This window comes from Xiphophorus hellerii, chromosome 17, assembly GCF_003331165.1.
Source record: "Xiphophorus hellerii strain 12219 chromosome 17, Xiphophorus_hellerii-4.1, whole genome shotgun sequence".
Lineage (NCBI taxonomy): Eukaryota > Metazoa > Chordata > Actinopteri > Cyprinodontiformes > Poeciliidae > Xiphophorus > Xiphophorus hellerii.
The window spans coordinates 9,629,820-9,650,493 of record NC_045688.1 but is presented as its reverse complement, the minus strand read 5'-3'; the positions used below and the strand labels follow the sequence as shown (position 1 = coordinate 9,650,493).

The following is a 20,674-nucleotide window of genomic DNA, read 5'->3' as shown; positions in this document are numbered from 1 at the left end:
AATTACCCCTCTCCTGCACAAAGGAGCCAGATTTACGCCTCTCCAATTAAAGTGTCAGGATGGGACCGCTGGAGCGATGGCGGCGTTTTCATTGGTACGTGAAACCTCGATTGCTTTATCCTCATAGGTGGAGAAGGAGAAGAAAGGAAAGAGTGGGTGAGTGAAAAATTGAGATCAAGCATATCCTTTACAGCCCCCATGACACAAACTGGGCTGTAAGTTAATTTAATGAGAGCGGTGAGGTAACAGACTCAGGTGCATCCAGACATAAAGCACAGCTACTCAGACACCCGCTTAACAGTTAGCCATCATTTATTTGGTTACAAGTTTTAGGGTTTTACTCTCAAATAACATGTTCAGTCAGTTGGTTTGTTCCAATCTGTGTAGCTCGACAAGCTGCAGGTTCGTGGATTTTGAGTTTGCAAAGCATGAAATTCTGTTCCTAATTAATCTCTTTCCCATCCACCCGCGCCCCTTTGAAGAAGCTGCCCCTCGTTAGCAACGCAGACGTTACGCATTTGTCACAAGGAAACCAAAAGTCGGAAGAAGGCCTCCCTCCTGCAAAGCTGACCGTTTCACAAGCAACTTAAATATCAACAAAAGATTGTATTTCATTGAAATGCGCCTTCAGTCCTGCAGAAACTTTTCGGGAGCCGTCAACGACCGAGAGGCAAACAGTACCCCGAAAAAGGTCACTAATTCTTTGCAACCAGGAGACGCAAGACAACCATGGATACAAAGGCACTATAGCAACCATTTTTTTATTTTATTTTATTTTTGGATTATGGGAGCCAGAATATTGCAAATACTGTGGAAAACATGCACTGCAAAACCCCAAAATCTTACAAACTATTTTTTTGGTCGTTTTTCTAAAGCAAATATCTCAGTATACTTGAATTAAAACAAAACCAACTTATAAGTAACTTTTCAGCAAGATAAGCTGGAAAGCTTATCTGAAAAGGTACTTAATACTGCCAGATTAAGTCATAAATGAAATAATCTCCAAAAAGAATGAGTACTTTTTAAAATCAATATTAATAAGTTACTTATAAGTTATTTTTGTCTTATTTCAAGTGTACTACGACATTTGCACTAGAAACTAGACTATTACTACTTGGTAAAGTTTTGGTTTTGCAGTGTAGGAGCTCGTTTTAACCACACAAAAAAGGGCAAATTAAAAGTGGCACATTTTAGCCTCGAGTCAACAACAACCATCAGATTTTGCCACTACTGATATTGGGTCATGGAAGTAAGAGATCCAAACAGGAAACCCAGACAATCCTCTCCCCAGTGGCGTTTTCACCTTGGCTCAGAAGCCCAAGGCGTTCTCAGGTCAACTAGCAGGAAAAAGTTTGCGTGGCTCACACACATTTTCACACCAGTGAAAAAGTGTGCGTATGTTTACGCAAACTTTGACGCAAAGTTAAATTTTATACATGCCGACTTGTGCGTAACATATGGCGGCGCACATTTTTTGTGCGCACGCTTTAGGCTTTATGCATGAGGACCCAGGTCTTTGGGGGCCATTCTTATAAAACCTCCCAAAAAAATGGATTCTGTTCAGATGCTTTGTCCTGAAGTGGCTCCGCAGAATACAGATGTAATCAACTTCATTTCAGATGCACTTAACCAGGATGTCGTTCTTTTGTTTTAATCCATATCTCATTGCCAAAGCTGACAGTCGGGACAGATAAACCGGACCGGCCGTTTCTGTGTTACTAAAGATCGAGGCAGTTCAAGCATTTCAGCACATGAGGTCCAATTGATTTATCCGTCTTCAGCTCCATCGCAAACAGGATACCAAGATAATTTAACTCCCAGAGGAAGAACTCCACTTTTTGCAAGTTGATAAATTTCATTCTATGCTCAATCCGCAAATGATTCCTTTAAATTTAGGTTTAGTCAGATTAAAGGTCTAGGTCAGGGGTGTCAAGCTCATTTTCGTTTTGGGTCAAATCAAGATGGTGAATGCTCTTAAAGGGCCGGCTGTGCCAAAATGTATTGATAAAACCTGTTCACAAACTGTTAAAATGTCAATGAATTCTTAAAATTAAATATTACTGAACATATTTTCAGTCTCTCCAGGATTTTGTGATACTTTTCATGATATTTCGCAGTGTTTCTGGTACTAATTTGGACATATTTGCAATATTTATGTTGGTAAATGCGACTTTTAATTACTTGCTGTATAGATTATGGATTATATTTTCACACCAATTAAAGCTGAGGCAGCTGTTTAGTACAAGTAAGAAAGTTTTTGACATATTTTGAAAAAAAAAAAGGCCAACAATCTCCCAATTATGTATCAGGACAAAAAAATTGCAGGGATTTGTTGATTTTTTTGTTGTTGTGAATTTCCACGATAACGTTCAAGAAACTGGAGGGACCGATTCATATAATTTGGTTAGTAAATAAATAAAAACTGCATTGATTTGATTGGTAACATAATATTTAAGCACACTTAGTGTTTAGTCTCGAATATAGAGGGCCACATATAAAAAGCTATTTGAGTTTTTCAGGTGTGTAAAGGAGCTATCTCTTGCTTTTATCAGGGAAAAAAGTCCATTTTTCCACCATTTTCTGTGCAATGTGTTTCACTTTGCACTCAGACACTGACACCGCTTTGTATTCAACAGCATTCTTTCCTTATGAAGAAAAGCTAAAGTCCAAATGAATCTGAGTGCGAACATGTGGACCGGGTAGAGCTCACTTAATTGTTCCCTTCCCCAATTTAGTTTTCCCTTATTACTGCCTTTCGGTGCCAGACGATGATGGTTTTTTGTTTCATCTGCAATGCGAGATCATTCACACCTGATGTCCGTATTTAACAACAAGACCACCCTAGACTAAAACAGAAAACTCGCTCCAGATTTCTAGCTTTCTCTGGTCATATGGGTTCTGGTTGATGACTTCAGACACTAAATAAGAGGGAAGGAGTGGAGGAGGGAAGGCAGGGAAATTTCCTCTGAGCTGTTTTGACACCAAGCGTGACTCTAGGAGAAGTTCTCACCTCTTTCTTTACAGGGTGGCGAAATCCCTCATGGTTAACCTCAGCGGCCGAGCGGCTGGACTCCAATGATGCTGCCTGTTCCTGTTTAGCCTTCATCAGATCTGCTCTTTGGGGCCCCGGCAGCTAATTAGTGATCCCATTATTCACCCCTCTGTCTTTTGTATTCCTCACTTTCAAAAGCGTACAGAAACGTCAGACAGAATATGTGTCGACTGCTCAGATGGAATGAATCTAAACTCCAAGCGGCCGCCTGAAAGCGGAGAAATAATGAGGTTTTTTTCCACACTTGCAAAAAAAAGTGTCATACCGATCACTTCGAGGTTCAGTGACCCCCTCTGTTTGAAAAAACTGAAGCTCTACTAAGACTTTTGCATTTTGCTATTAAGCAATGTAGTAGTTCTTATTTTACCGACGGGAAAATGAACATTACTTTCTTTAACGTAAAAGAAAGTAATGAGAATTTATATAAAGTGAATGACAGAAAACATCAAATATGTTGAAACTAAGGGATTTGCTTAATATAAAAATGTTATTTGTTTTGTTTAAAGCTAGAAAAAGATTATTGCCAATTTATTTACAAAAGTTCTTTGTCTTAAGTAACAAAAATTACAGAAGTACTTATGATTTCAAAAGTAAAACTGTGTGTAATGCTTTCAAACAAATTTGAATTTTGGTGTAAAACTATGGAAAGTTTGGATGAGGAGTTGGAAAAAAGGCTCCATTATAAATCAATTGAACATCTTTTCAGTCCCACCAGGATTTTGTGATTCTTTTTGTGATTTTTTTTGCAATAAAAATCAAAATGTTTGTGTAACTAATTTGGAAATATTTGCGCTTATTTATGACAGTAAATTTGACTTTTTATTTTTTTCTCTATAGATCATGGACTATAATCTGACATCAACTGAGGCTGAGGCAGCTGTTTAGTACAAGTAAAAAAGTTTTTGACAATTTTTGAGAAAACGGCAATAAACTCTGAATTACATATAAACGCAAAATCTTTTGTTTTTGTGTGAATTTCCATGATAATTCTCAAGAAACTGGAAGAACTGTTTGATATAATTTGGCAGTAAACAGATAAAACCTGCATTAATTAGATTGATAACATATTTAATCTCACTGTTTAGTGTAGAATCTAGAGGGCCAGATAAAAAACTATGGAGGGCCAGATTTGGCCCACAGGCCTTGAGTTTGACACCTGATGTAAAGCATTTTGAACTACCTTGCTGCACAAATGAACTCCACATCCTGCCTTTTCCAGTTCCTTTACACTGAACTGGATTAAAGGTGCAAAAACTTAGTAGAATACTTCATAGTTTGAGTCAATAAAACAAACAGATCATTGTCACTTTCATGGTAAAGGAATCTGGTTCTGATCGGTCCCACTTCCCTTTCCTTTCCTCAGCAGCTGTGTAACATGTGAAACACAGTCTGCGCCTGAAATCATAGCACACTTTGTGTATTCACATCTATAACTTTAATTGACCAATAAACTTAATTTACTAAATTTCACAGAGGCTGTAGTAATTGTGGTTTTGAGCAGCAGCTTTTACGAGTTTACAGTTTACTGGTTTCTGCATGAGACTCCAGGAAACGTTAAACTGGGATGAAACGGCTCGATGTGGACATCGCCCTCCTAAATCATGGGAATCTCTTCGTAGAACAGAAAGATTGTGTCCAAGAATTTGGCTTTCCTAAAAAAAGGTTTGAATTGGAAAAAATAGCATGTGATGGTGACATGTTTTATCAGTTAGTCAGTGGTTAATTAAAGCCATGCCGTACTTTTATTCCCCAAACCTGAGTTATGTTAAATGACTGAAGGTACCCTGAAGCCGTCTTTACGGTATGAGACATTTCTTAACGAGCTAGCAAATGAAGAAGGGAATCTGGCATTTCATGTCCATCTGAAGCGAGCATAAACTCATCTAATTAAAAATATTTAACACTTTCTTCCAGTAGCATTTCTATTTGCACATCAAACAATAAAAAAAAACACAAAACAGATAAAAAAGGAGCTTTGCAGGAGAGGTGAATATGTATCGCCTCAGCTGTGACATTGTGAAGCTAAAAGAAAGCCAGAATAAAAGTCAAATTTATAAGAAGGAATTTAAAAGTCACGTATTGTTTGAAGTTAACACCAATTTTAAACGTTTTCTTAAAGAATGACTGAAGAGCTGCTGGGAGGTAATTCCAAAAAGCTTTGTCAATATTCTGCTTCTGTCGAAAAAACTGCTTTCTTTTTAATAATAAATGCAATTAAAATCAGATGTGAATAAGTTTGTTTACGTCATTTAAAAACAATGTTGCGCCATCGTCTTCTTATCACTTCCTGTCGTCTTTGAAGTTTGCCCCAATGGCGACGTTGTTGATCATGTGATGCAAGAAAACCGTTTCATGGCAGTTTCGTGAAATAAACTAATTTACAACCAAAAAAAATCACCTCAACCCAACGAGAAAACATTTCTGCTAATCAAAAAAACTAGCTTTTAAAAAAAATTGGCCTGTTTTTTTTCAGCAAATTTATTTTTGAAATGTCAAACCGAGTAATAGAAATGCAGATACTGTCTTGTTGAGTAAGTGTGAATATCAGAATACTCAGCAGAAATTTGTAGTTAAATGTACTGTACATACTTACACATAAGATATATATTAAAGGTTCATGTATAGTCAGTCTGTTGTGTTTTATAAAACAAGAAGCACTTGAAAAATGTATTATTTTAAAAATAAAAGGTGATGGTTCTCCACTATCTTCTCTTTAATTAGGCAAACTTGCATTATTTTACCATCATGATCATATTAGCTGAAAACGTTCTCAAAATGACATTATCCTTAATGGCAATAATTTCTGGGAAATTTGTTATTGTGACAGTCCTACTTCTGCATAAGACTATCTATTTGAGAAATTTCAGTTGATATCTTTGCAAAATAAGGAAGATATATTAAATCACAAATGTCTGCGGGGATGAACTTCAATAAATTATGCATCTTTCACATCACAGCTGTGAAATTCCTCTTTATTTCTTCTGAATCGGAGGGGATGTGTTTAAGGGAGTTGTTTCAAAATGTCGCTCAGAGTCTGTGGGAGGCTGATAACTGCAGAACGATGCAAGATTAGAGCAACTGGCAAGGAAATCAGGACAAGTTGTTGGACTAGTGCAGGCAACAGCTGCTGGGAGGAGAGAACTGGAAGCAATTCTTGGAGTTATAAAGACGTAAGAACAATTGAATTTCGAAGGCTTTTTGCCACGCTAGCTCTCCCATTTCAAGGAAATCCCCCCCAAACAATTGCTTTTAGGTAATTAAAGAGAAACAATGAGCGATGAGCCCCAGTGAAAGGTGAGCGGAAGTTCAGAGTATCTAGGTGAACGGACTAACACATTGTAGCTGATGCTGTTGCCTAAAAAGGCTGGAGACTCTGCAGGTCATCAAACAGCTCCCCAAAAAGTAAAGTGTTTACAGATAAAAGCTTAAGCTAAGTGGTCCTAAAAGGAGCAACACAGGGAGAGGTTTGTGATGACTGGAGCTTTTCTGATTAATGCTTTTCTTCAGCATTAATCACTGAAGAAAAGCATCAAGCAGCTTGAAAAGGGATTCTCTAATTCCTCTAACATCTCCAGCCGAGTCTGGCTCCTTCATCATTCCCCCCGTTAATCATCGACACGTCTTCCTGAAGGACGTTTCAATTACTGAAATGCATCAGAGGATACGGTGGCTTGTAATAAAGAAGAACGGCACATAATGTCAAAGTGTGATTTTAGTAAATATATTGCCTGACGCCGGCGTTATTAGTGTAAAGGACAGCTGTAGGTTTTAAGAAATGAGTCTGGATGTCGACATATTTCATGCATGTGGAGGGGAGAGCTTCAAGTTTAAGGCGGCCATTTTTGCTGCTAACATTTAACTGGAAGATCAGTAAGAAATCATAACAAAACTCAAGTCAGATTATTTGGTCAAAACATTCGTACTCATTGGTTCTTCAGCCTGGTTTTGTCTGGCTTCTGCCAGGAAACTTGGTGTTATCTTTGATATCCATTTAAAATTCGACAAACAAGTTAGTTCAGTTGATAAATCAAGTTTTTAACCACCTGCGGCTTTTAGCAAGGTGAAATCTTATTTTTGTTTTTAGGATTTTGAAGGAATTATCCATGCCTTCATTACATCGTGATTGGATTACTAGATCTTAACACATTCTGGATCGTTTTAAATCACTTCTTAAAACTTATTTTTATTCATTGGCATTTAATTGAGGCCTGATACTGCAACTTTTCTGTTTATTTTATTTACTTATTACTTTTATTTTTTTGCAATATTTTTTCTCTTTTCATCAATTTATTCTATTGTGTTACTGTTTTTATGCAGCACTTGTTAAATCTGTTTTTTTACAATTGCAATGTAAATAAGTTGGACATTGAAAATTGATTTGATCAATTTTGCACAAAATGCACAAAATGTCCAGTTTTCCAAATGTAAATATTCACAAGAATCACCGGGATTAAATGTAAAGTCAGTATATTTTGATATAATGGACAAAAAATGTTGCACTGATCTCATTTTACACAGTAAGACAAAGCAAAAGGATTCTAGATTTTGTTTCATAATTACTAATCAATGTTGAAAATTATGCTGAAATCTAACATTAAATAAGCCACGTATTTAACTTAAGTATAAGTGATGTCCGTGATTAGAAGAAAAATAAAACATTACAGTAGGAAAAAGTAAGATTAAAAAATCATTTTATTTGCTTCCTGTTGTCTTAACCTTTTGTTAAACTCACAAAAGTGTTTCTGATTTCCTCCATGACAAGAAACGTTGATAATGTCCATGACGTTACTGCAGCAGGAGAAAATCTAATAAAGATTGGAAAGATAAATCTAATAAAAAACAAGAGAAAATTGTTTGCATGAAGCACATTCCACCCAGAAAACACTCATCATGGTTTACAGCATGTGGAGTCAAGGTATATAAAAAAAAAAAACCTGCCTGAGGTGATTTTGTTGACCGTTTTTAACTTTGGGTAGCTGCTTCAAATCTTCTTTCCTGGAATTTCAATCAGGCAGAGAGAAGAGATTTCTCTTCCTGATGATCCCAGAGCAAAAAGGTCACTCAATATTTGCGACACTGATCGATTTGCATGATGCTGATATGCATCCACTCGGCGCTCACAGGTTTATTTCAATTCTCGCGGGTCGTGATTGTCCGATTGAGCCTTCTTTAGGGGTCGAAGGTCAACTGTGTTTCACCGACTGGGTGTCAATCACAGGATGATCTCTCTAAAATGTAAACGGTGCAGATTTTCTGCTGTCACAGCGATCCTTTCCACCAGTTAAAATGCTAAATCTATTCAAGATCTGAATGTTTTTAGAAAAACAAAATGATATAACTGTTAACATTAACAGAAATAAAGGTTTTGTTTTCAATTAATTTCATGATATATTTAACCAAATGAAATAAATCAACTTTTCAAAACTATTTTTGAATATGATTAGAAGTACTTGACATGTTTCTGTTTTGTGACAAGCTCATTGTCACAAATTGCTACGTAAATATCTGTAATATTTGTAATATCACAAAATGTAAATATCTGTCATATATCTCCACCAGTGTAAAAACCTTAAAGTGCCCTAAAGGCCTCTTTTCTCCATCATTTTAAACACCAGCAGACAGATTAATGCTACATTTTTCAACAATAGTGGGGCTGTTTGAATTGTACCGACGGATGGACATCCAAAAGTGCTGCTTTTGACTACTAGAGACCTTGATATTAACTTGGACGTTATCAAAGATAGATATTGTACAGAAGAGGATTAGGGACAGTTTGAAAAAGAATTCAGACTTTAAACTTAAAATTCTGACCTTTATTTTTCTAAGAATTCTAAGACATCACAAAAGTCAGAGTTCTGGGAAAAACAATCAGAGAAGTTCTGAGGAATACACTTCAGAATGTCTGGAAAAAGTCACATTTCCGAGGAAAAAGTCAAATTTCCAAGAAAAAAGTCAAAATTCTGAGAATAAATGTCAAATTTCCAAGGAAAAAATCAAAATTCTGAGAATAAATGTCAAATTTCTGAAGAAAAGAGTCAAAATTCTGAGAATAAGTGTCAAAATTCTGAAAAGTCAAAGTTCTGAGAATAAATGTCAAAATTCTGAAAAGTCAAAGTTCTGAGAATAAATGTCAAAATTCTGAAAAGTCAAAGTTCTGAGAATAAATGTCAAAATTCTGAAAAGTCAAAGTTCTGAGAATAAATGTCAAAATTCGGAAGAAAAAAAAAGTCAAAATTTTGAGACAAAAAGTCGGAATCCTTAGAAAAAGTCTGATTTTGACCAAAAAAAAAAAGCCACTAATCGACTTCCATATTACTTCTGGCCACTGTGCTTTTTAAATTTGAAATAATTTACCAGCTTATTACTTTGAGAGCCAGGCTTCTCTGGAAATACTCGACTGATCAGTTATCAGGTAATAACGGATCAGCAGATTCCTTGCGGCCCACACACACTACCTGCATCCTGGCCAGATGTGCTAGGAGCCGCAGCCCCACATCCAGGAATGATTGACACAGGGCTGAATTTTACCAAAGGCCAAAGGTCAAGTCATATCCCTTTCTTGACCCTGGCATTAGACTCGTATGGATGACGTCAGCTCCCTGGTGTTGGGAGTGCAAGGTGAGTGGAAAGCCTTTGACACACCAAATGCTTCCCTATGGATCTACAATCTCAGCAACTGCTGACCGTGAACCGTGAACCTTCGGTTCCCAGATACCAAACTTAAATTATCCAGCCCCAGAGGATGTGAGAACGTTCTTAGTTTCACCTTCGCCCAGCGCTCCACTCTTATAAACAGTCCTTATAAACCCGTAACAGCCACTCAGCTGGAGGGACAACTTCATAAAAGCTTAAGTTGCATTTCAGACGACTCACAGATTTCTTTACCAGTCTTTTGTCCTTCCTTTGCTGGAGTTTAGCATCCACACCAACTTCCACGTAATGTTGCGACTCCTGAGAAACAGAAGAGCATTCATCAGATTGGAGCGCCAACATGACAGGAACCCAGCTGATATACCGACCACGGGTCAAGCATCACTTACAAATGACTTCTTGTGTAAACTTCCTGCTACACTATATGCTTGCTGAGGTCAGAGGTGAACAAACAAGAATGATAAATTTCAAAATAAATCAAATTCTGATGGTATTCTGTCACTGAAAAACCAGATTTCAATTAGATTTCATTCACTGTAATGGTCTCAGGCTGGTTGATGGACGATGTTTTTACCTCTGAGTTTGAACATAAAATCTGCAGACGCTGCTTAGCTGAGCTGATAAATAACGCTACTTTACCAGCTCTGTTGTATCTGGTTGCTGCAATGCATCCTTACTGTTATTGACCCCAAATATGTGCAAGATGGATCATCAGTCCTTCACAAGACAAGCAAGAAAAACACTTTGAGGGAAACTCAAGATAATTCATCTGACAGATTATTTTTGTTGCAAACTTTATGATTAAATAAAAATGACATTGAACAGTTGTATAGGATTAAGCTAGCAGAAACAGACTAGTGGAAGGATTATATTCACTTCCTTGAACAAACACACACTGCAATAGATTTTGCTGTTTTCAATGCACTTCAAAAACTCATTTATTCATCCCAAAAGAAGAAATAAATAGATTATTTAGTGTGGATCTCTACAAGCCTCTTTGTTTGAATCTGATTTATCCAATCCAAGCAAGGTCTAAGTTTAGGTGGACAGCATTACATTTGACTTTAAAAATGTTTAATCTTCTGTCTTTTTCTCTCTAGCTATGCAACTTTGTGTTTGAGACAAAAATTTCCTATAAAAAAAATAATAGAAACTTGAGGTTTAAATCTGAAACACAGCTAACAGGATGCTAACGCACTTGTGTCATTTAGAAAGAAAAGTCAAAAGGATGCACTATGGGAAGAAAATATGCAGGTCAAGTCAATGCGATGCTCTGGACAATGTTCTGCTTTTCCATGCACACTCTATGTAATCAGTGTTAAAGACCATAAACACTTCTTATAACTAGCAGCAGCTGAGTTAAAAAGGAAAAGTGATATGACTGTGTTTTCGATCCAAGGCCTTCGATCTTAACCCTAAAAACTCGAGCATGTGGTACGATCCAGATGGCTACAGAATGCCATAAAGCAAAAAGTGTTGACCACACAGATTCAGCATGCTCTTAACTCCAGTTCGTTTGCCTAGAAAGTTTGTTTGGGGAGGAGTGAATGTGTAATCAAACAGATGCAGAAACAGAAGACTCTGCTGTCTGAATCATAACGATGGATACACATCCAAAAAATGCTTTAAAAGTGGCGATTTTGACTACCAAAGACCCCAAGTTTAATTTGGAAGTTATCAAAGGTAGGTTTTATTTGGAATATGATTAGGGTCACTTAAAAACAGAATTCAAACTTTAAACTCAAAATTCTGACTTTTTTTTTCTAAGAATTCTTTCTTTAATCTCCTGAGATCAAAAGTCAGAATCCAAAGTTAGAGTTCCTGGAAAAAAAGTTAAGAGCTATGAAAAAAAGTCAGAAATCTGAGCAAAAAAAGTCAGAATCCTTAGAAAATATCAGAATTCCGAACAAAAATACTCAGAATTCCAAGATCTCGGTTTGGTTGATGTGAACTGTGGTGCGGTTCGAATACATATGTGAACGCCATGTGGATGAGAGACTGCTCCTAAAACAGGAAGCCAACTGTAGCGCAGGGCATTCTGGGTAAATACAACCAAAACAAAAGTACGAGTGTAGCGTTAGCGGGAGAAATCCTACAACCACTAAAATTTGGCGCTGCTTCATTTTTATTTACATTTTGTGAATAAGGAAGTTGCACTCGAGTCATTTTCAGAGATTTTCATGTTGTTTCCTTCATCTGTTCTTGGTGCAGCGCCCCCACCTGCGAGGAGGGGAACGGGCTTCTCAAAGGGTTTGGTTGGTTTGACCCGATGGAGTGTGGAAGAGAATGACACAAGTTGAATATATAACAAATGTTGCAATTTTTCTCCCCAATCAAACAGAGCCTGACAACTTTAAAGTGTTTTTATTGATATCATCTTTTTCATGGCAAATCACTACAGCTAAAAGAACCTGAAGTCCTTTGAAGACTTATTGGAGATTGTCCTCGGTCTGGGACGGCTGATGGAAACAGATGTCCATTTTTTGAGCTGGAACTAAGCAACTTGTAGGCAGTAGAAGAAACTGCTGTCATCTAATATTTTAGCATTTTTAGCATTCTTCTTTGCATCCAAAGCCTCTCAAACTCCTACTTGAACTCTTCCAGGTGAATGGAGACGTGCAGGAGGTATGCAAATTTTCTGGTTGGTTGCTTCCGTACCTGTTATTTACTTCTCAGTCTGGAGGCCCTAATGGTTAATTAAACCCTGAGTGACAAACTGATTGAGGCCCTGACAGTTTAATCAATATGCACAGGATTAGTAGTGAGACTGTGTTATCTGAGGAACCCTCAGCTTTAATTATCGTGACAGTTTTCCTTGTTGGAGTTGAGCACAGAAATCCTGCCAAGTCTCTTTTTTTCTTTTAGGTAGACTCATTTATCAGAGCATGAAAATGAATCGTATATCTTCAGAATGCCGTCGTGCAGATGATCCAGGAGGATTAATGCAACATTAATCTGTGCAGTGTAATTTTTCAGCTGAATCAAATTTGCCTATTAATGCTCAGATGTTCTCATCTTCTGCCCAACAGCACGATGGTAATACGGCGTCTTTTAGTAACCTCAGGAAATCAAATTTTCTCCTCTCTGTATCAAATTTAATATCACTTACCAATGCTTCTGGGTGCTATTTGTGCTTTCCAGTAGTATTAGTATCTCCTGAATTTTAACATTATTACACACCATCATGTATTTTTATTGATTTTTGCATGACATGAAGTGGAAAAGGTTTCTAAAATAATGTCCCAAGCTTTGAATATCTCATATAATTTATGCAGGTGTAATTATTAATTCAACCGTGGAAGATCCAGACAGAAAAACAAACAAGTTCAACTTTTGAGCTCGTTTTGTAGGAGTACTGAAGATGAAAATATGCTTTCAGGTTTGTTTTTGTAACACTTTGTGAAAGTGTTTTGATATTTAATATTATATAAAACAGGTTCTGCATTCTTGCGCCATCACCAAAATTTAAATGAATATATTTTGCTCCTTTTTAACGATGTAAACAATAAATTAGCGACAAGTAACCCTGTGAGAGGAACTTGTCTGCAAATTTCCGATCCAGTAGCATTCTGAGACTGAACGATAGGGTTGGGTAAAAAAACAAAACAAAACAAAAAAACCCCCAGAAATAAAGTTTTTTTGTTTGAAATAGAGATGTTGTAAAATGCCACTGGGTCTTACAGGGTTAATATTCTAAGATGCCATTCATGAGTACTTCTGGTTTTCCGATTTACTTTGATTTTTATTTCGCTTCGCCTCAACAAGAATTCGGTTGCAGCTCAACCTTTGACCCTGTCTTTCACTTATTCTCTTGATTACGGCTTTAGACTGAGACCTTATAGATGTCCAGACATTCAATCTGGAAGATCTATAACCCACTCAAACCAAAAGTGCTTCTAAAAACCAAAAGAAAAGCTCCGCCCAGCCTCCATGGAGCTTTAAGAAAATGATCTGCAGTTGGGACAGAAGCCAGGAGGTTTAATTAGTAAGAGGCTGTGCGTGCCATGGGACCATCTCCACCTCCACATGATGAATTGTCCTAATTGGCTGGGTGAAAGCTCAGGGATCCTCCCAGGTAATTTCATTCAAGGCTTGGATTGATTGTGTCAGAGTTAACCTGTGGACCCGGGTTCCCAGAGGACCTGTGTGGTTTTCTCCCCACTTCCAGATTGAGTTGGACATCTATCCATCAGCCAGATGTGAGTCAATCTCTACATGGAAGCAGAGCCGGTATTTAGCTCATCATCATTTAACAGGCATTCAGTTATTGATGGATGTCAATCTGCAAATTCACAGGACAGATGCCGCTTCAGATTCCCCAGCCATGAAGATTTATTTATCCGAGTTGCTTTACCACAAACGACAAGGTCATTGGCACAAAAATTTTATCTTTAAGGCGACGGGAGGGGCAAGAAGACAAGCCAAACAATTACAACTATCTAATCTGAGCGTATTTCAGTTATAATATTAACTACTCTAAAGTAACTGTATTACATTTCTGCACCTGCACAGAAGGTGAGAGCTCTGTCCTGACTAAAGAAAACTAATTCATACAAAATGTTGGAAACTTTTCAAAGCCCTTGAACTTTTACACATTGAATCTCGTGTTATGTTCATTTTTCCTGCTATAAGTGATGCTTTTTGTTCAATACTGTTTTATAAGAAACCTTTAATTGTAAAACAAGACAGTACAGGTAATCTGTGTAAAGTGACTTGGTCTTCGTTCACACAGCCGATCTTGATGCTTAATTCTGATATTTGTATTGTTTTATTTATGTTTTTGTCGTGGTCGTTCCTCCTGCTAATTAATAACATCTGTGTGAACTGGTTACGTCTCCAAAGCGACCCGCATGCGCAGAAGAAGAACATCAACGTCACACGGCAGCGCATCGGTTACAGACGTAATAATGGATGAAGATGTTACGCATCGATTTAAAAGTTTATTCAGCAATGAGAGTCAACGGTGTTATCACAAGATAAGGAAGATATTAAACAAACCAGAAAGATAGCCACTACCGAAAGCTTTTTGACATTGACAACTTCTGTAGGATGACATAGTGACAAAGTTTTCAGCCATTATTTTCGTCCTGGTTTACCGTATCCCAGTAATTTTAACGCACGTCTCACCTCAATAACGTAAAAGTCAAATAAATGAGACGACAGTTTAGACTGCAGATGCTTTGAAAATAATCCGATTTGAAATAGTTCCACATATAGAAGTGGCACAGATTATATTTTTTTGGGGGTGAAAGGATCAGAATTAGGCAGTTAAGTCTGCGGTGAAAAAGTCAGATGCAGGTTGGATATGGGCAAAAAAAATTATTAATAATATAAATAATAATAATAACTATTCAATCAACAGATACTCCCATCACACACAATCATTTTGGACCTGATGATGAAACCATGCATCTTTTTGCATTTATCTCACAGCTGTTGCATTAGTATATCTCAGACCATTCCAATAAAATGCACTGAAGTTTGAAAAAAGGTAATCGGAGATCAAATCTGGAACAGTTCAAGATGATAAAAACCGTCCAAAGGCAGTGAAGTTGAAAGCTTTGAGTTCCAGTGATGAGCGTGTAAAAAAAGTAAAACCGAATCAGTTTTATATTTTTTGACTTGGACGTCTTTTTTTTTTAAACTCTTTCTCCCCTTCTCATTTTTAACATTTGACCCCATAAATAGCCATGTGAAATTCAATCCGCCTGCAGCGTTGCATCTGATCTTAAAGCAGCCAAAATGTAGACTTATGAAATGCACATTGACTGTTAAGGTCAGCAGGACAGGAAACTCTGGCTTGCATTAGGAATGAATCTGAGCCTCAGGCCGGCAGTAGCACTGCTGAGGCCAAATCTGAATTTTTAACATAGTTTTCTTATGTAAAACAATCATTTTTGCAGCTTAAAAGATGGTCTACTTATAGAAATCCAATAAAGCAAAATGGTTTTTCTTTGTTCATGTCAGTAATTTTAGTATTAAGATGTATTTTATAAATCCATCATCTCTATTCATTAAAGTTTTCTCTTTTTTTAGAAGCATACATTCTGAAGTAACCACTTTGCAGAATTAATGACTCCCTGCATGTGTTCAGTCATTTTAAATGGCTATTTGTGTATAATTGGTATGTTTACAGCACAATTAATCAGCTTAGAAGCAGCAGCATGTACGTTATTTATATTGCTCTGAACACAGAAGATTTTCCTCAACAGTTATGTCTACCAACACCCTCCTACTGGTGCCAATTTTTTTTACAGGCAAAGGCCTTGAGATTCAAGCAGGAAGGATTAAAGAATGGGTTTATTTCATTACACTTTTAAAATTTAGTTTATCATCATCAGCAACTTTTCAGGGATTATTTATTGTTTTAAATTTGCAGCTGATTAATGTGAATCCACTTTGAAAGTCAAGTGTTCATTAGCTTTGTGTTTTAGATGACTGGGAGACATAGGGCTCTGGGTAACAGAGGAAAACAGAGACATAAAGTGGTTAACATATACCAATTTGTGTTAGGAAAAGCAGAAGTGGAGCCTCCTGCACAAAAGTGCCACAAGTGCTTTCTGAACAGTAAGTCAACAACAAAAGACTTTGTCTTTTCCAGCAGCCATTGTACAAAGCATACAGGAATAAAACCAGCCTAACAAATGTGCTGGCGCTACACTTGTGTTGCTAGGTTACGGGCTTAGCTTCACTGAGGTTGCTAGGTAACGGACAGTGCCTGCTGATTTCTGACTTTACGTTCAGAAGGTTTTTGAAACAGCTAATCTTCAAAACACCAAAAAACTCTAATGGCTGGGTGTTTTTTTCTGTAGAAACCCAAATGGATGTATAAAAACATGCCAAGTATGAATTTGCATCATAGGTTCCCTGTAAGATTAAAGGAAGAGAGGCACATTATTTTCAAACCGGTGGTGAAACTTTAGCAGATGCTGAGATTATGGAAAAAAACAAATATTCTGAGGCGCAAAAAGGGATGAGGAACAACAAACGTGTGCAATCTCTGCAGCATTCAATGGGAACAATAAGAAAGTAACACAGAGTTGGACAGATTGAATTTGTTCTTTGGATTTGCAGTAAAATGCACTGACCAGGTTCAACAGGAAACTGAAAAGATGACTGTGAAAGGAGCTGAAAATATTTAGAGGCTCATGTGGGATGGGGAATATTTCTTGGAAGCAGATCTAACAAAAACTTGAGGCAGACGGCAAACAGGCGGGTCCATGTGACAAATCGACAACAGAAAGGAATGCAAGACATTTGATAGAAAATGTCTTGCAGGAGATTAAAGGGGCAAAACTTAAAACCTGAAACTATATGAATTCAGGGAAAATGGTTAAAATCAACATTAAATGTTATGAAAGGTTATTACTGTGTTCATAGAGAAAAATAAGAGAATGGAGGTAGATTTGTATTTTTTCTGAAACAAGAAATGTGATTTACACTTTGAGGAAAGGAAAGCAGCTTGCTGAGATTTGTACAAATAGGGAAAATCTAAAGTATTTCATGACAAGTTTCTGTCGGCTAAAAACAAAGAAATGATCTTAGTTTATATGCCTGTTGCTATGTCATATCATAGCAACAGACAGGATTTCCTGGATGAGTTGGTGGGATTTAGTGTGAGAAAAGATGGCGGGATCTGCAGGATTGCTCATCTTTTGCATTCCTGAGTTTACAGCGACATTACTTCTGAAAAACAAGACAGTCTCGTACAAATAAACTAGAAAGGTTAGAATTTAAAAAACCCTCCAGAGAATTAGAAAACAATCCGTCTCATTCGGGGATGATCTTTGTTTCCCTGCCTGCTGACTGAGAGCATCAGTGGAGCCACTTCAACACAAAACAAAACAGATGTTTTGGTTTTTATGTCGAATGCAACCCAGGGCTAGTAAATCAGTTGTCTTTCTTTTCTAACATTTGCTTCCTCATAAACATGTTTCCTCCATATAAAATGTGGGATTCGACAGCAAAATCCAAAAGTTTAAGGTCAGAATGAGGGCAAGGATATTTACCAGCATCATTTCTTTACATGTCAGCAGATTGTGCTGATGCCATCCCAACCCAACGTGTGGAAAAATGAGAGAGCAAGCAAAGTGTGAGTCAGTGGTTGGTATACGGCTCCCAGAGGCCCAGTACACTTCTTCACAGTCAGTTTGAAACCAAACACATAATGAAGCAGGGCTCTGGTGAATTCGCCTGCGCTCCTGGACACACACACACACACGCACACACACACCCACCCACGCCCACACACACACTGCAGCAGATAGTCTGTACTGTGTGAAACAAACTGCTCTCTTCTTACTGACGCCGTGTCTCCTGAGTTAGTTTATGCTAAACCAGTAAAAGCAAACTACCGTTACTACAGTGAAAACAAAACTGATCATTCAGGACGATTAATAATATATTCCACTGTAAACATTACAATGTGCCAAACAGGTAACTTCATCTGGAGCAAATTTGAGGTCAACCAGAAAGACAAACATGATTTTGTGAAATCCAGAGTTGAATATATTTGTTTTTACTGAATTCCTTGGTTTGGTTCTTCTGTTATTTATTTAAAAATAATCCAGGCTGACAGCCTTTTCTAAAATAAATTTATGGAGGTAATTTATGACATTATCTGTATAACTTCAGGTTTATAGATTTATCCTGTGTGATGTAGAATATGGCAGATATGAACTCAATATTCTAAGAAGAAAAATGAAAAATACCCTTTTTCACCTTTTTGTTTTGGAAGTAACTCATGGAGGAATTGTTACTTTTCTAACCTCTGGCAGATCATAGCTGTGCTGCAGTGACAATGCTAACTTCTATATAAATAGAAAAAAGAATCAGTTTTAACTTTAAAAAAAATCTTTTTACATTTTTGCTGTGTATTGATCTTTTTGCTGCTTCATTTGTATTTGGCCTTAAACATATTATTAATTTAACATTTCCACATGACCAAATGGTCAAGAAACCTGAACAAATGACCATTTTAAATGTCTTTATGCTCTGAAGCGATTTGTCAATGCTTTGTTTCATAAACAAAAAATCACTTTCACCAACTTCCAGATTTACCGGGATTATGTGCAAAACATTGTGCCTTATTTTGCAAAGCCAAATTACAGACAAGTGCTCAAATGACACTTTTTAAAAATATTAATAAAAAAACAAAACTTACAGGCTGTAGATTGGAAGAATCCAGTGAGAAGCTAAGAAGAATCTGAAGCAAAGTTAGTAAGGCTGCATAGAGAAGTGGCAACAGAACCAGGTGAACTCATCAGGGGGAATGTGGCACAGCTGTAGTAAAGAAAAGACAGGAAAACCAAACTTACAACAATCTAAAAGAAAAATATTCAGATATACAGGAAACAGAACATAAGAATAAACTAATAAGACAACACCTTAAAAACAGCAATAGATGCAGAAAAATGTCTAGAATATAGCAAGATATGTGGGACATAAAAAACCCAAACATCTCTTGTATCTTTGTATTAAAAAAAAAAGTTGCATATTTTATGCAGCCTAAAATAATCCAACACTGTAACATTTACAGGTATGCTTATTGACATTGTTTTATTCTGGCATCATGCTGGATCGTTTTTGAACGACAAAATTTAAATTTTTACAAAATAAAAGTCTGAATTCTGAGTTTGTAAGATGTGTTGTTGACTAAATCCACATTGAAAACTGTTGTGTCAAATATTGATTCGAAACAAAAGTCATGATTTTAAAAACTTTTAGGACTTAAAACTTTTGTTATTTTCAAATTACACTGAGAAAATTATATAAAACAAGAAACATAAAACATTTTCATAGTTAATACATCAATTCACGTGAAGAAAATACCTTTAATATACAAATTATATACAAGTTACACATTTTAAACCACTTTTTCCAAGCAGCGTCATGAAGTAATGTGGGTTCATGAGGCTTTTATAATGGAAAAAATCTGCTGCTTCAGACTGAAATAAACAAGTTTAGTTAAAGAGCTCATGAGTAATACTGTTAACATCGCTTTCCATTTATATTAATCCAGCTTCTAATATTGATTTGATTAAAAACAAGTTGCAGCCTCACTTTTTAAACACGTCGTCCACCTGCAGCGGCATCATCGCTCTTTTATGCTCCACCTGCGGCTGAGCCTCACTGCGTGAAATCACATCAGGGCTCTGCTGAAACACAGCATACCTCAACTCCCCTGTGAATCCGGCTCCCCTTCATCACAGCGGCTGATAAGACTTTGGGAAGGTAGGGGAGCATCAGCCTGCCAGGTTTCCCTCAGCCTCCTTATCAACTATTCCCAGGAAATCGTTGGTGGGAAAGTAAAACTTAATTAATTTGGAACGGTGAGAAATGGCTCAAGTTGGACCTGTTGGGTCCGAGTGACGATGGAAAACAACAGATAAAGATTTCACTGTGAATCACAGATATTACAGTGAAAAACAACTGAACGTTTTTAAAAGTTTGTTACATAACAGCCACAAACATTGTTGGAGTTTGTGTACCGTATTTTCCGGACTATAGAGCGCACCATACTATAAGCCGCAGCTACAATAAAATAAAATAAATAAATAAAAAGAAACCTGGAAACGTACATATATAAGCCGCACCGGGTTATAAGCAGCTGGTATCTCCGCCGCTCTCAGTTTTCTACAAGGAAGCAGCAGAGGACAGCGTCCTAATAAACCAGCTGGATATATTAAGGATGCAGCCCTGATCTCCAAAGCCGAACCTTGGTTTCGTTCACGCCGGGTTTACATGCAGCGGCTCTATTTCCCTCCTGTACTGCCAGATCGACAGCCCTCAACTTAAAAGCTGCATCATATAAGTTTGAAGAAATTTCATCCTTCGTGCCTGCTGCTAGCATGAGCTTGTTCTAAATGAAAGTTAGCACTTTCTTCTTTGATTTCCAATTTTGACTTCCAATGATTCACTTCCTGCTAAAGAGCCCCCTGGTGGTTGAAGGAAAAACCACAGAAAAGACGC

At 37.1% G+C, this 20,674-nt stretch overlaps 1 protein-coding gene across 1 annotated transcript in view; it reads right to left on the bottom strand.

The window, feature by feature from the left end:
- sema3c (sema domain, immunoglobulin domain (Ig), short basic domain, secreted, (semaphorin) 3C) overlaps positions 1-18,985 on the bottom strand; it is a 70,344-nt gene extending 51,359 nt beyond the window's left edge. Inside the window, exons 1-2 of the mRNA XM_032589336.1 lie at positions 18,867-18,985; positions 9,926-10,003 (exon numbers count right to left, since the gene is read on the bottom strand). The gene's annotated coding sequence lies outside the window, so the exon portion shown is untranslated. The remainder of the gene's footprint in view (positions 1-9,925; positions 10,004-18,866) is intronic.
- Between the last annotated feature and the right edge of the window lie 1,689 nt (positions 18,986-20,674).